The following is a 16,180-nucleotide window of genomic DNA, read 5'->3' on the forward strand; positions in this document are numbered from 1 at the left end:
TAATTGTTTTCTTTTTCTGTAGGTTTCTATGTGGAGCCTGCAATAAAAAAACAAAACAAAACTGCTTGTAAAAAAAATAGTTGTGTTTTTAAATGCAGAAACAAATATTTTCTGTGTGTATAAAAGATACGTTAAAATCTCTGCTTCACCAGAACTGCATCAATTAAAGCGAAATAGCGAAAACACAGTAATAAGATTAATGTGCAGAAAAAAATACAGCATTTACGCCAAGTTTGAACATGGTCTGAAGGTCCACATGCTTTTGCTTCTTACAGATGTACTATTGCTTCATTTTTTTCCATTTGATTTTGACTCATTTGTTTTATTTGGTTCTTTAAGTCCCCTAAGAACTAGTTTTAGGTAAAATTTATGCAGAGTTCTGGAATATTCTGAATGGCTCACATACTTCCTAGCAGCGCTGTGTACGGATCATCCATAGCCGTTATATCACCTGCCTGATGTTGTGTAGATCCCCTTGTGTCCCCAAAACTGTTCTGACTAAAGATAAGAATCAATTTGAGTGGAATTGAATTTGACAGCAATCTGCATTCGCAAAAATGTGACATTTTTTTTTGTAATTTGTTAAGGCAGGAATTTGGCAGAATGGCAGCCGGTATATAATGTGCCATTAAACGGTTAAAAATGCAAAATGTCATTAGTCACCTCACTGCTCACCTATCCAGCTATTCCGCTACTCAGTACCACCCGCCCAATACTTGCCGTATCTTCTATTCCCCGATACTCGTATTGGAATTTTTGGTCCTCGCGCACCTCGCTAGACTTCCGGGTGTCATGGCTTCTAAGGGACGGTTCTGTGCCAGTGCATGCGAGGTCAACTGCGTCTTGACATCACAATGTACAGCAGGGCTGAATATTCAATCGTGAGCTGTGGGGAACAAGATGCGGCGAGGACCGGACGAGTAGCGTAGAGTGAGTGTAACGATTTTTAAAAAAATTTCACATTTATTATGCACTGGGGTCTGGAGAGACCCCTGGCATGTCCCTGGTGCACCGCCACGAGCCCCGGCGTATCCTGGAAGCGCCACCACAAGTCCAGGGCTGTCCCTGGAGTGCCACCACGAGCCCCGGCGTGTCCCTGCAGTGCCGCCACGAGCCCCGGCGTATCCTGCAAGCGCCCCCACAAGTCCAGGAGTGTCCCTGGAGTGCACCACGAGCCCCGGCGTGTCCCTGCAGCGCCGCCACGAGCGTCGTCGTGTGTCTGGAGCACCACCGAGCCCTGGCGTGTCCCTGCAGCACCACCACGAGCCCCGGCATGTTCCTGGAGCGCCGCCACGAGCCCCGGCGTTTGTCTGGAGCACCACCAACAAATCCCGGCGTGTCCCTGGAACAACGCCATGAGCCCCAGCGTGTCGCTGCAGCGCCGCCACGATCCCCGGCATGTCCCTGCAGTGCCACCACGAGCCCCGGCGTGTGCTGGGAGTGCCACCAACGAGCCCCGGCTTGTCTCAGGAGTACCGCACAAGACATGCGGTCTTCTGATCTATGATCTAACTTGTCTGAACCCTTCGGTTCTTCACATTTGCCCATTTTTCCTGCATCAGACACAACTTCCCAGAAGTGACTATTTTTTTTGCCAAGTGACGGGTGGAATTGCCATGAGATGCTCAATGTTATTCAGTTTTCCTGTTAGTGGTTTACTGTTATGGCTGATCGGTGTGCCTTGGCTACGCCATTACTTTTGTTCAGTAGAGGTCCGAATTCTTGGACCGTCTGTGATCCCAAGGATGAAGGACATACAGTTCCAGAAATATTTGACCAGTAACCGAATCTTTGTGATTTCAGCTCCGCAGGACACTATTTTTTTATGTAAAGTGAAACAACTGAGAGGCGATTGAAGTGGAGACTTTCAGGTTTAATTAAAGAGTTGGAACAAAAACTATCCTGTGGAACATTTAGGAATGGCAACCTTTTTTCTATGCAGATTGCCTCTTCAGAGAGAGAGAGAGGGCTTGAACTCTATAGCGCCACTTGTTTTACAAAGCCTCCTTATTTCAGGGGCTCAAAAGTGATTGGACACATTTATGTTCCCATCAATAAAATGTTCTGATTTAGTACTTTGTAGAGAATCGTTTGCAGATGATGATGGTCTGAAGTTTGGAGGCCATGGCCGTCGCCATCGCTGGTTTCCTCCTTTGTGATGCTTTTGCCACCTTTACTGCAGTTGTTACTTGTTTGTGGCTTTTTCTGCCTTAAGATTTATCATAATCCTGTGAAGTGCTGCTTGATGGGCTGAGATCTGGTGATGACTCGGCCATTGCAGAATATTCCATTTCTTTGCTTTCGCAGGATGTTTTGGGTCATTGTCCGTCTGTTCTGTGAAGTGGCGTCCAATCAACCTCTCATATAGTTGGATCTGAGCGGAAAGTCTCACCTTGTACACACAGGATTCATCCGCCTGCTTCTGTCACATAATCAATAAACACAGGTGACTCCGAGCCATTGGAAGCCTTGCATGCCCGCGCCATCACACTGCCTCCACCATGCTGTGCTTTGGATCATGTGCCGTTCCAAGCCTTCTCCATACTTTCTTCCCATCATTCTGGTACAGGTTGATCTTAGTTTTGCCTTTCCAGAACTGGGGGGGCTTCTTTCGGTGTGTTTTGGCCAACTTTAATGTGGCCTTTCTATTTTTCAGACTGACTAATGGTTAGCACCTTGTGGTGAACCCTTTGTATTTGCTCTCATGAAGTCTTCTCTTTATGGTAGACTTGGATACTGAGACACCGACTTCCTGGAGAGTGATCTTCACTTGGGGAATGTTTCGAATGGGCTTTTTCTTCCCCATGGGAGTGAGTCAGCAATCATCCCATCATCCACAAATGTTGTCTTCTGTGGACGTCAAGGCTTTTTTGAGTTTCCAAGCTCTCCAGTCTACTTTTTCCCCCCAAAATATACCAAACTCTTGATTTATCTGCTTCTAAAATTTATGCTCTCTCTGATGGGTTTCGTCTTTTTTTATCAGCCTAATGATGGTCTGTTTCGCCTTCATTGAGAGAGCCATAGACCGCATGTTGTGGGTTCACAACAGCAACAGCTTCCAAATGCAAATGCCGTCCCTGGAATAAGCGCCGGACCTTTTTACCTGCTTTATTCTTGATGGATTCATGACAGAGTAGCCCATTAAAGAACTTTTGAGATAATTGTCCAATTATAGTCCCTTTAAAAAGAGGTAGCTATATATTAAAGAGTTGTAATTCCTAAGTGAATACCCTCAAATGAAACCTGATGGTCGGCACTTTAAGCCCAGATTGATTATAGAACTGGATCTGGAATATTTTTAGGTTAATCGCAGAAACTTGTCACTGTCCAAATATTTCTGGACCGCACTGCATGCAGCTATTGCGGACTTACAATTTACAATAATATAATGCCAAATAACCTCTTTAAGTCAAAAGTATCCAAAAAAGTATCACCTTGTAAATTTCAAGGTTGATGAGGGCGACTTTCCTCAGTCCTATAACATAATAAAAGAAGCCTTTTGTTGCATTTTTTGCTCCTAAATTTGATGCTGACAGTTTTTGTTTTTTAAACACAGAAATGAGTTTTCCACCCGAGTGATCGGGACGTTTGTTTATCTAGTATCTTCAATGCAGAAAAATGGAAAAAAAATATTTATTTATTGTTTCTTTTTCGGCAGATATTGCATTTAATTTTCCATTCAGAAACGAGTATAAAAAAATATAAAGGAGGAAAATTAATTATTTTTTTTCTATTTATGATATAAGATATGTTTATTTTTTGTGATGTCCTGATATGTAAAAACCATAGAAAACTCACAGACACCTACGTGTGAGTTCATTAGTTTTATGTATCAGACCAAGTCCTTTAAAGATGTTCAAATTTGGTAACTACAGTGTCAAAATGCAGAAGCAGTGTGTGGAAAATTAAGTACACCCCATGAATCAATAACTCACAGACGCAGCTTCAGCAGCAGTTTTGTGAAGTCACCGGTTTCTGTGCATCTTTATCAGTCTCTTTAACTTGCTGAGGCCTTTAGGGTCTGAGCTATAACTCTTGGGGTTCTTTTTGCAATTTCTCTCAGCATTGCACAGTCGAACCATGGGGTGAATTTGCTGGGAAGATTGTCAGCTGTCCTGAATGTTTTGCATTTGTGAATAATCTTTCTAACTGTAGAATGACGGACTTAAATTGTTTGGTAATGGCCGTATAACGCTTCCCAAGGTGATAAACAGCTACTCTTGCGTCTGTAAGTTCTTTTGCAGATGGCTTTCGTCCTCATTATAGGGTTAACACACATTAATACTCCTGACCAGCGAACTGCCCAAACATCTGCCTTTATATAAATTGTTCCATCCTCTTGCTTGAAAGCAATGAGGGTGTACTTAATATTCCACACACTGCTTCTGGATTTTTTTCCTAGTTTTTCGTAAATGACTGTGTGTTTTTTTTTTTGTTTTTTTTTTAAATTTGTTTTGCATCCTGCTATGTGAAACGATAGAATTCAAGAGGGTGTACTTAATTGTTGTTTCTTAATGTATTCATATACCTATATTTTTATGGCTGCACTCTTTTTGGCTCTTTTTGCTATCTGAGATGTTGCATCAGTGGTAACAGAGTCAATAGACGCCCAGGATGGAGGGTTATAGCAGATTGTGTGCAGTGTATTTTGTCTTCTGTTTATTATGTTGTTGTTTTGCTCGGATTAAACTTCATGTTGATGTTAAGAGTTTTTCCTTCGATGTCGGCGTTTGATGTATATGGTAGAGAGCGGGGCTCGTCCACTCTTTACTGCCAGTGTAATGGCAGCATCACCTGGTAATGAGGCAGAGGATCGGGGAGGGTACACAGCCGGCAGTCGGTGCTGCTACCAGCACTCATCAAAGAAGCTTAAAAGGTAAGTACAGCAGCACAGCTTATTATTTTCTATTGCTTCAATGTGTCTGAACCACCAGGAGCAGAATAGTGAGTGCAGCTCTGGAGTATAATACAGGATGTAACTCAGGATCAGTAATGTAATGTATGTACACAGTGACTGCACCAGCAGAATAGTGAGTGCAGCTCTGGGGTATAATACAGGATGTAACTCCGGATCAGTAATGTAATGTATGTACACAGTGACTGCACCAGCAGAATAGTGAGTGCAGCTCTGGAGTATAATACAGGGTGTAACTCAGGATCAATAATGTAATGTATGTACACAGTGACTGCACCAGCAGAATGGTGAGTGCAGCTCTGGGGTATAATACAGGATGTAACTCAGGATCAGTAATGTATGTATGTACACAGTGACTGCACCAGCAGAATAGTGAGTGCAGCTCTGGGGTATAATACAGGATGTAACTCAGGATCAGTAATGTAATGTATGTACACAGTGACTGCACCAGCAGAATAGTGAGTGCAGCTCTGGAGTATAATACAGGGTGTAACTCAGGATCAGTAATGTATGTACACAGTGACTGCACCAGCAGAATGGTGAGTGCAGCTCTGGGGTATAATACAGGATGTAACTCAGGATCAGTAATGTATGTATGTACACAGTGACTGCACCAGCAGAATAGTGAGTGCAGCTCTGGGGTATAATACAGGGTGTAACTAGGGATCAGTAATGTAATGTATGTACACAGTGACTGCAGCAGCATAATAGTGAGTGCAGCTCTGGAGTATAATACAGGATGTAACAGTAATATAATGTATATACACAGTGACTACACCAGCAGAATAGTGAGTGCAGCTCTGAAGTATAATACAGGATGTAACAGTAATAAAATGTATATACACAGTGACTACACCAGCAGAATAGTGAGTGCAGCTCTGGAGTATAATACAGGAGGTAACTCGGGATCATTAATGTAATGTATGTACACAGTGACTGCACCAGCAGAATAGAGTGCAGCTCTGGAGTATAATACAGGATGTTTCTCATGATCAGTACAAGATCAGTAATGTGGCTAAAGGCTGGAGATGACCTTCGGACAATGCTACAGGTACCTCCTTTGTGCAGCTGTTGTCGCTGGTGATTTTTTTGGACGGTGCAGAGTAAGGTTAAAAACCCTCAATCCTCTCACCCTTTCATAGGGAGATGGAGAGGAACCGTCCGCCTCCTTGCTTCATCCGCTAGACAGTGGTGGCAGCATGGACACCAAAACAGAGGGTGCCTCTGTGCATCCAAGTGGTTCAATCCTGGTGGACAGGGCTGGTTGTCTGTCATTAGGCCTGGCTGCCGAAGAGGATACATGGAGGCGACACTTCATATGCTCTGTTGATGGTGCGGTGAAATCGGAGCCACTGTACTAGCTGGCAACAGCCACTTAATTACCCGGCAACTGCAACTGTGCTACACTATAAGCATCACCAAGCCACCACCATGCATCACTGTAGGAATCAATAAGTTCCCACTATGCTTAAAGGGAACCTGTCACCCCGTTTTTTCAGATTGAGATATAAATACTGTTAAATAGGACCTGCGCTGTGCGTTACAATAGTGTATGTAGTGTACCCTGATTCCCCACCTATGCTGCAAAATACATTACCAAAGTCGCCGTTTTCGCCTGTCAATCAGGCTGGTCAGGTCGGGTGGGCGTGTTCACAGCGCTGTTTCTTCCTCAGCTTTACGTTGCTGGCGTAGTGGTGTGCGCATGTTGAAGTGACTAATCCACTGTGGGCACGTGAACAAGCAGCGCGCGATCTGCGCTATCACCCCCTGTCATCGGTGGGGGCGGCCATCTTCCTGGGGCCGCGCGTGCGCAGATGGAGTGCTCTGCTGCACGGGGCTTCAGGAAAATGGCCGCGGGATGCCGCGCGTGCGCACAAGAGATCGCGGCGGCCATTTTCCCAAAGCCGAGTTTGCATCTCGTGTGATATATGGCTGTATGTTTATCTAGTTCTCACCATCCATTAGTGACAATAACCCTGAGTGAAGAATGAAGCTACATTGTATCTCGTTGTTTGTACCTTTCCATACTGGTTTATGGTGAATCTTCTGATTTTTCTTCTCTGTAGTTTATGCTCATCCTGGAGCCGGTCATGCAGATGATGTGATCATCTCTCATTTGCACAATGATAACAATTATCAACAATCTAAATGTAGACAAAAAATGTTTTGAGGTGTGATAAATATACGAGATCGAGATCTATAGTGTCATGCAGTCCAGAAAATGATCTACTATAACAATATGTAGCATATAACTGCAGCTCACATGCAAAACCTGCACTGGAGAATAAAGATATGGGACCGGCCGGACACGGTGGTGAACCGTCCACTGACCCAGAGCGAGGATAAGGCGGTGTCACAATCCATTTTGGGATTCCTGGCAGTTCTGGTTCCACTTTGATTTAAATGGAGCTTTTTTCCTTTCAGGATCAGGGGTTAATGTCAGTTTCCCTTGCTGTAACACCGGCTGCAACTGCAGAGTGGCTTGGTCAGCTGATGTGGTTGATGACTACTCCCACCATCCTTTAAATAGTCACCTGATTCATCAGCTGACTGTCGGTGATGGAGCATTCTATATTGACCGAGCCTGGAGGAAGGAGCTCTCTGGCTGCTGTGGTGTTTCAGCTGGTTTCGTGGTCTGGGAGCTTTTCATCTGCTGTGCAGTGCTTTGCAGCAGAGGCGGCTATTGTCATGCTGCAGCTCTGCAGGTAAATGCAAACTCCACTAGATTGCAGCAGAGTGGAGAGGACTGAAATCCTGTTCAGCACAGACCAGCAGATCTGCAGCGAGGCTACCACCAGGAGGCAGCAGAATAGTCAAACAAGCCGGATCGATACCAAAGAGTAGCGTAGTACCAAGGGGAAAATCACACACGGAGTCAGAGGAAAGCGAAAAGGTCAGTACCAGTCCGAAGCAGAAGGAAGAGATGGAGTCAGGTCAGAGTCAAAGCTGAGTCAAGTACTGGGGAATCCAGACACGAAGGGAAAACAGAGTCGGGATGGGAAGAGAGGAATGAACACACACAGAGTCAGCTACTCACGCCGTAGGCAGGAAGTATAACTGACACTGCCTGCAGGATGCCACGCAGAGAAATAGCAAACCTGAAATCAAAATGAGGCAGAAAGTTAACCCCTGACATGACCAGACTGGGGAAAGAAGAGACAAAACCCAGTCTGGATCATGACCGCTATTAAGCTAAGTTTGGTGGGGTTTTTTCCTCGTCTGTCTCGTGTCTGTCACTGTCCCCTGTGTCGTTCCATCTGCAGTGATGAGGCTAGCGCCTTTGCCGGCCAGTGCACTAACCAGGCAGTGACTGGCGACTGCGAGGTGTGAGGTTCCTGACGGTGGTGGGGGCAAGGACCCACTTAGGGATTAGGGGAGTCAGGTTTGAGCAGGAGGTGTCCATCCCTCATTTCCCTATCAGTAGGGCCTTCCTCTGCCCATTTCCATCCCGTTGTGTGGATGTCGTGACGTCTGCGGAACTACCCCATGTGGGGTCGCTACATACTGTAACAGGCGGCCGCAGGCCACAGCGCTTTGTATATGGCATCATACATATGCATTTGCAGGACTGGATTGTTTGACATAAATATGGCAAAAATGGTAAACTGGGAAGGAATACCCATTTCATAATTTAATTATTGTGATATCAAAAGTTTTGTAGCTTTCTTATATAATCTCTGCTTCAGTGCTATCTATCCATAATGCTTCCATCACCCATCTACATTATCTATCATCCATCCATCTTACGGAGCTCAGTGCGGCTGTAGAGGACCTGACTGTTGTCTCTCGGGGCCCGTTTCGTCCCTCTTTCTCCCACATACATTTATACCAGTTTCTCTTTGCACCGCTGGGCATGAACACGACTGATGGAGATTATCTTGTTGAAGCTGCTTCACACCTCTTTCCTATTCATCACATGCGCTGTGTTGTGCACACGCTGCAGCTGGCAATAAGAAATAGTCTGCAAGAGGGACATGCTGGAACTCTGATTTACAAAGTGAGGAAATTGGCTATTGCTGCCAGAACCCCTAAAATTGTTTCCATCTTGAAGAGACGTGCCGGAAAAGGGGCAATTGTGGATCAAGCCACTCGGTGGGGCAGCACCTATTTAATGATTGAGTGATTGCTTGAGCTGAAACACTTCCTTGTAGACATGGCCAACCCTCAGGTAACACTACATGAAGGTCAATGGACACAGGTGGCTGAATTGAAGGAATTGCTTCATCACCCATTTAAAGTGACTAAAAAGTTACAAGCTGAGGATTTAACTCCTGGCATTTTTATAAAGGAGTGGAACCTGTTGTTTTGCCTGTCCCAAAGAGGAGGTTTAACACTAGGACTACTGGACTCGTGACCCTGCCTAGAACTACTGAAAGGAGTCATTTTGACTCCTTGCTTGCTTTCGTTTATTTTTAGAGTTTCATTTGTGGTTATTTATTAATAATTATATTTTTTGTAATGTATTATTATTGTGAGATCCAACAGTAATGCTTTTGATTGTTTTTTTTCTGCTTTTCTTATTTTTCTACAGAAAATAACAATAATTATAATAGACGTTTTTTAAACATTTTTTTTTATTCAAGTGCACACATATAAACAACAACTGAAGAACAAAAAGCAGAGAAAATGTAGGTGGAGGAGCATAAAAATGAAAATATGGCGCAGAATTCACCTTCTAAACATTTGGTGTTTCGCATTTTAGGCATTGCCTTTGATTTATGGCAGTACATTGCCCACACAAAGACTTACCACAAGTCTTACAATTGCCGACAGATCTATTTTTCTTGCACTTTTCTTTGATCTGGCAAAATTTTGTTTGAACCATCACTTCTGAACATGTAGAAACTTGGGACGTGGAACCCTTTTCCCTATCTGTGACATAAGGACCACTCAACTCTCTCACAAGCGTTTGCAAAAATGCCTTGCGTGACATTTTTTGGTGGGTAATCTCCTTGAATATTATACATGCATTTATACCCGCAAAGTCTAAGGCATTTTCAAATGCATGAACAGGCCATCTCCTTGTGGATGTTCGTGTGGTATATTTTCGTGCCATCTGATCCACTACATCTACTCCATATTTTGTTTCATTGTAAAACTTTACCGTTTCTGGAGTTTTTTTAGCGGAATCAGACGCAACAACAACATCTGGATGGACGGAACTCAAAATGACAACATTTTTGTTGGGCTTTCCTTGATATACTGTAAGTGTAAAATTGTCTTCATTTCTAAACACTTTAGTGTTGTACAATTCCTCTTTCATGGATTTTATTTCTTTAGGCACTTCTCGCCTTATCTTATTCAGTGTTCCCACGATGGTTGTTCCTTTGCTTTTTAGCTGTTTAGCTAATTTTAATGAAGTAAAATAATTATCAGTTGTAACATTGCGACCTTTTTTCAAAAACGGGTCCAATAACTTCATTACCACATGGTCAGCTAAACGGTCCTCAGCACGGCGTGTGTCATCTTTGCCTAGATAAGGGAAGCCATTTGCCAGATATTTGCTCTCCTTATCAACAGCTAGCCAATATTTGTGGCCATATTTATCTGGTTTGGAAGGCATGTACTGAGTGAATGGACACCTAGTTTTGCTTGGGAAAAGTTGCTCATCCACCGTTATGTATGGGCCAGGTTTGTAACACACAATACAATTTTCAATAAACCTGTCCCACACAGTAGAAAATAGAGCAAACTTGTCCGTTTGCAGTCTCTCCGATCGAGTAGATTTCTCATCAAATCTGAGAAACCTCATAATTTCAACAAAGCGGTCCCTAGACATTGTCGCTTTGCAAAACGGTATTCCCCAGTCATTACACCAAATACTGCTAATCGAGTGATGGTTCGTGCCAGATATTCCACGAGCATAGAATATCGCAATGAATGCATCTAGCTCCTCATCAGATAGAGTAAACTGTAAATTATTGTTCCTGCATGCTTCTGCAAGCGTACAGTTCTTTATATGTGTCAATATATATGAATCAAAAAATAAACGCCATGTGCTCAAAGGACTATCGATAATGATATTTCTTCTGGCGTATCCTGTAGGGCCAGGTGCTTCTCGAAGAATATTTTGGCTGTCACGCCTACCAGGCAAGTGTTGTCCAATTTCAACAGGTTTCCATTGAATACCATCCGCTGAAACTAGTATTCCTTCAGATTCGCCTTCTCTGGTGTTTGTTGTTGCATTACCTTCGCCGCCATCGTTATCTGTTGTTCTTTCATTTCTGGGACGTTTTGCTGATTTTTTCTGTCCACGACCAGGAGGATGGTCACGAGGCAACATAACTGCATGAGCCTGATCCCCAGTTGATGTGCTTGGAATATCTGGAAAAAAGTTGATGAATATTTAGAATTTGTGTTTTGTAAGGGTCCGTACACACTGGCTGGATTAGCGGCGGAATATCCGACCGGATATTCTGACCACAATCCGGCCCGTACCTGCCCGCTCAGGTACAGAGCGGAGTTTCATACCTGAAGCTCCGCTCCGAACCCCGGGCTGGAGCCGCTGTCTGGGACGGAGCCGTGCTCGCGCGTAAGCAAGCGCTGCTCTGTCCCTGACAGCGGCTCCAGCCCGGGGTTCGGAGCGGAGCTTCAGGCATGAGCGGGCAGGTACGGCCTGTATTGCGGCAAGAATATCCAGATGGCTATTCAGCCAGAATTCTGCTAGTGTGCACAGGCCCTAACTCAGTGTGTGGAAGAACAAATAAATACACATAACTACTTACCTTCTGGATTTGTTCCTTCTAAGTCTTCAGATTCACTTGATATGTTCTGAGGAATGAAATCTTCATCACTGTCAGAATCAAATACATGTTCCTGCAATTCGGATTCTGATTCATCCTCCGGTATGGATTGCAAAGTAGCCAGAATATCCTGAGGCTTTATCAAACGTCTTCTCTCCATATTCCTCACAAATTCCATAATTCTATATAGTTCCCTGCTGAAAAATAGAAATGAAAACTAAAAGAAATAATAACTGTTCTGCCACCTTCAAAAGTAGGTGGGCTGAATCAGTTGACAGACAGCTAAACTATTTCATAACAATTCATACCTGTATGAGTCTTCAGAGCTCGTATGTCTGCGTCTGTTCTCTTTGTCTCTTCAGCTGAACTGAAAGTAAAGTTACTATCCAGAATACTGTCTCCTGCTAGGACCTTAGAAAAACACCACCCTTCATTAGCATAAGATAAGAGCCTAGAGAAAACAAGCTATTTTGTTCAGCATTACACAGTAATACAAGCAGGTAAAACACAAGGAAAATGTGAAAAGTTGACATGTAAATTGAACTACATCTATATGAACATCAGGGTAAATAAGACAGAGTGAAAAAATTATGCACAAAACTTTATAGCAACATTTAGTGACAAAAGGACCTCAAAATATAGTAAGGAGTCAAAATGACTCCCTTCAGTAGTTCTTGGTAAATTTTGAAAAAAACGCGCACATTTTTTACCAAAATTTATTCTCACAAAATCTTTTTTCACATCATATTTGAGGAAAAGTCACCGAGTTTCAAGCCGGAATTCTGAAAAATGTAGTCACAGAAGAGAAATAAAAAACGAAAGGAGTCAAAATGACTCCATCAGTAGTTCTAGTGTTAATAGCAGATGGCATTGCTGCTTCAATGAAACGGAGAGAGACACTGCTATTAGAAAATAAAATTATTCTGGCAGCTGTTTATGTGGACCCGAGTCATTGTATATTGTTGGATGATCTATAGCTTACCAAAGGAAAAGAAGCGCCGACTGAGGTGGCAGTTAGGATGAGTGAGCTACAGGACGGCCAAGGGTAAGAGGACTCAGGTCCTGCCAGTGCTGCTGCTGTTTCTTCATCCTCATGAGATGAGGAGTTTGATTTTTGACAAGTATTTAGATGACATGAGGCAGGCAATGTGTCGCCACAGGGAAAAAGATTCCACTCCCATAGAAAACAGATTGACCATATTTCAACAAAATTTTTCACCTGCTCACAAAAAGTAGAAGAGTTCAATCGTTCATCAAAACTGACTGTGCACGAGGCAATTCCTCTACACCCTGAAATTGTTAGAGATGTCGCCCATGTGGTTACCGCTCTGCGACCAACCCAAGTTAGTGTAGAGAGGTCGTTCTCTAGCCTTAAAGTAATTAGGTAAGGCTTGAGGTCATCTATGAAGGAGGATCTGATGGAGGCGATACTATTTCTCAGAACAAATTCACAGACTGCACATATGTTATTCAGTACGTTTTTGTCGAAAACTGTTTTTTCCACTTACTGCATAGTGTATAATTGTAAATATGCAAAAGTTTTTGTTCTAAAGTTGTATTCCAATAAATATATTGTGTTCTATCTAAATGGCTTGAATATTGTATCATAATAATGATTAAAAACCTGATGTTACCATTTTACTACAGTAAATTTATCACTTAAACATGAGCCATGTATGAGGGTGTCGTGGAAATTAAGGAGTCAGAGTTGGAGGTTTGGCTTACTGACTCCACAGCCCTGATTTTGTGTGACTCTGTGTGTTTCCTCCCATGTTCTGAAGACAGACCTGTAGGAGATATGACCCCTGATGGGTGCAGTGATGTCTGTAAAGAGCTGTACAATTAATATGCTTATTTATTATCCTTCATAAAAACGGTCTCACTTTGCAGACATTATTTCCCCCGTTAGGACCCACATCCCATCAGTATGTCTTTGGAAGTGGAGCTGCTCATACTCTGCTCCATTCATTGTTTATGGGACCGTCTGAGAATGCAGAGCTCCATTATTTCCAGACAGTGCCATAGACAATGAATGTAGTGGAGGATAAGCTAATGCACCTCTTCTCCATTCAAGAATGGGATGAATCTAGGACACTTGTGCACTGAGCTCAGGAGACCGTGTCATGGAGATTATTACGTGATGTTTTCTAGTACGTGGACGTGTCAGAAATGTCCCACACTGAACGTCCGCCCTCGCCGGTCTCTAGTTTGAAAACACAGAGACTAAAAGCCTTTTGTTCCCATCTCATAGATTGGTGCACAGCCTGCTGTTGCTGGTGGTTAAGCACCCATAGGGCAGCATGGCAACAGAAAACGAAATTGGTGACCACAAGGGAACCTGCTCGTCCCCTACGTCTACAGCAGCACAATATAGGGGGTTACCATGCCCCTGCACGCTAACGGGACAAAGTGGAATATTAAATGATTTTTAGTAGTCCCAGACCCTCATTTCCCCCAGGATAAAAGGAGAAGCATCCCAGAAGCCATCAGTTTTCACTTTGTCCCCGTATTAGTGGAACTTTTTTTTGTTTCCCTCCCTAACCCATTGCCTGCATATCCAGGGGTTTTAGTCTGCTCCTGTGCCATGTGTGCTGCTGCCACACCAGTACCATTGCTGAGAGTGCACTTCCGGGTGAAGTAGCAACTTCCTGTCAGCTTTTTCTGTCCACCATTTTCTTGGTTGGATCCACAGTATCTTCTTGTATCCTCTATGGGCGCCGCCATGTTTTTGGTGGTTTACTGCTGTTACTGGCAGACTTCATTGCAAGGTGTGAGAGAAGTTCCTCCCTTCCCTTTTTCGTCCTTTTTAGGTGGTTTTTCAGCCTGCATGCTTGTCTTATGGCTTACTATCCAATATGTCATGTCGGGATTCTGCCGGCTGTGGCTCTGGTGGTGGGAAAGCAACCTCCAAAAGACATCACTTGGAGTGTGCTTCCTGTGGTTTACCTCTTCCGGATGTTTGGCCTGGGACCATGTGCAATATCTGTGTTCCCTGTACAGAAGAACCCATGATTAGAGACTTGGTCATCTGGGTGAAAGACCTAATAGGTGGCTCCGCAAGGTCTAATGCCCTACCTTCAGGGGCTCGGAAACGTTCCAGACGTTCTCCTTCTCTGCAAGGAAATGACTCCCAGTCTGAAGACCTTATGGTGATTTGATGAGATCAGATCTTCATCATTGGATTCTGAGGAAGAATTGTTTCAGAAAACTTACTTTCTAGCGGAAAAATCAGTCAGGCTTATTAAAGCTGTGCAGAAGGAACTTCACCCATCAGAGCTGCCTACCACCTCTTTATACTGTGGATGATAAGACCACGGACCTTACGAAGAGTGAATGGCAAAGACCAGAGAAGGCACCGTTTCAATCTAAACGGTTTAAAACGCTCTAGCCCCTGTATGAGTCTGTCTAAGGACTGGGCGTCTCCCCTGAAGGTAGATACAGCTATTGCTAGATTATCCAGAAAGACTATTATTCCTTCCGAAGATGCTGCAAGTCTGAAAGATCCTGTGGACCGGAGAATTGAGGTCTCCTTGAAGAGATCTTATTCCTCGGCAGTCACACAATCCTCCGTTGGGATCTCAGCCCATGAAACATCTAGAGCCCTTAGACCAGTGTTCCCTAACTCCGGTCCTCAAGAGCCACCAACAGGTCATGTTTTCAGTATTTCCTTAGTATTGCACCTGTGCAATATGCAATACTACGAAATACTGAAAACATGACCTGTTGGTGGCTCTTGAGGACTGGGGTTGGGGAACACTGCCTTAGACGGTGGCGAGCAACACTGGAAGAAGATATTGAGTCTGGGGTCTCCAGACAGGAGCTACTTAAAGGGTTTAAGTACATGAACCTAGCTGTGGATTTTCTGTGTGATGCTTTGGAACAGATGATAAAGTCGGCGGCAAGGACCATGGCCCTGTCCACTGTGGGGAGGAGAGGGTTGGGGCTTAAGACATGGTCAGGTGATGTACCTTCCTAATACCATCTCTGTAATATTGAATATTTTCCAGGAAGGTTGTTCTGCCAGAAGTTGGGTTCAATTATGGAGGACCTAGCTGATAACAAAGGCATGTCACTTCCTCAAAGACGGTCCTTTCGTGGCTTTATCTAGTCCCGTTGGGATCAACCCCATACTTCACCCCCATAGATTTAGAGGAAGATATCAGTATGGTAGAAGAAGAGGGGGAACTGCATCTTCCGGTCGGGAGCTTATAGGAACCCCAGAGTAATCAAAAAAGACTTCTGATGCCAGAAGGTTACCGGTGGGGGAAAGATTGACACTTTTCTTGCAAAACTGTAAAGAGTTAATTACAGACACCTGGGTGATCAAGATTACAGAGAATGGTTATATAATTCCTTTCATTTCTTATCCCCAAGAAGGATATTCGGTGTCCAGAACTCTTCCTCCCTCCAGGCAGAAAATTCTAGAGAGAGATACAGGATTAAAGGGAACCTGTCACCCCGTTTTTTGAGATTGAGCTATAAATACTGTTAAATAGGGCCTGCGCTGTGCGTTACTATAGTG

This window comes from Ranitomeya imitator, chromosome 9, assembly GCF_032444005.1.
Source record: "Ranitomeya imitator isolate aRanImi1 chromosome 9, aRanImi1.pri, whole genome shotgun sequence".
NCBI lineage: Eukaryota > Metazoa > Chordata > Amphibia > Anura > Dendrobatidae > Ranitomeya > Ranitomeya imitator.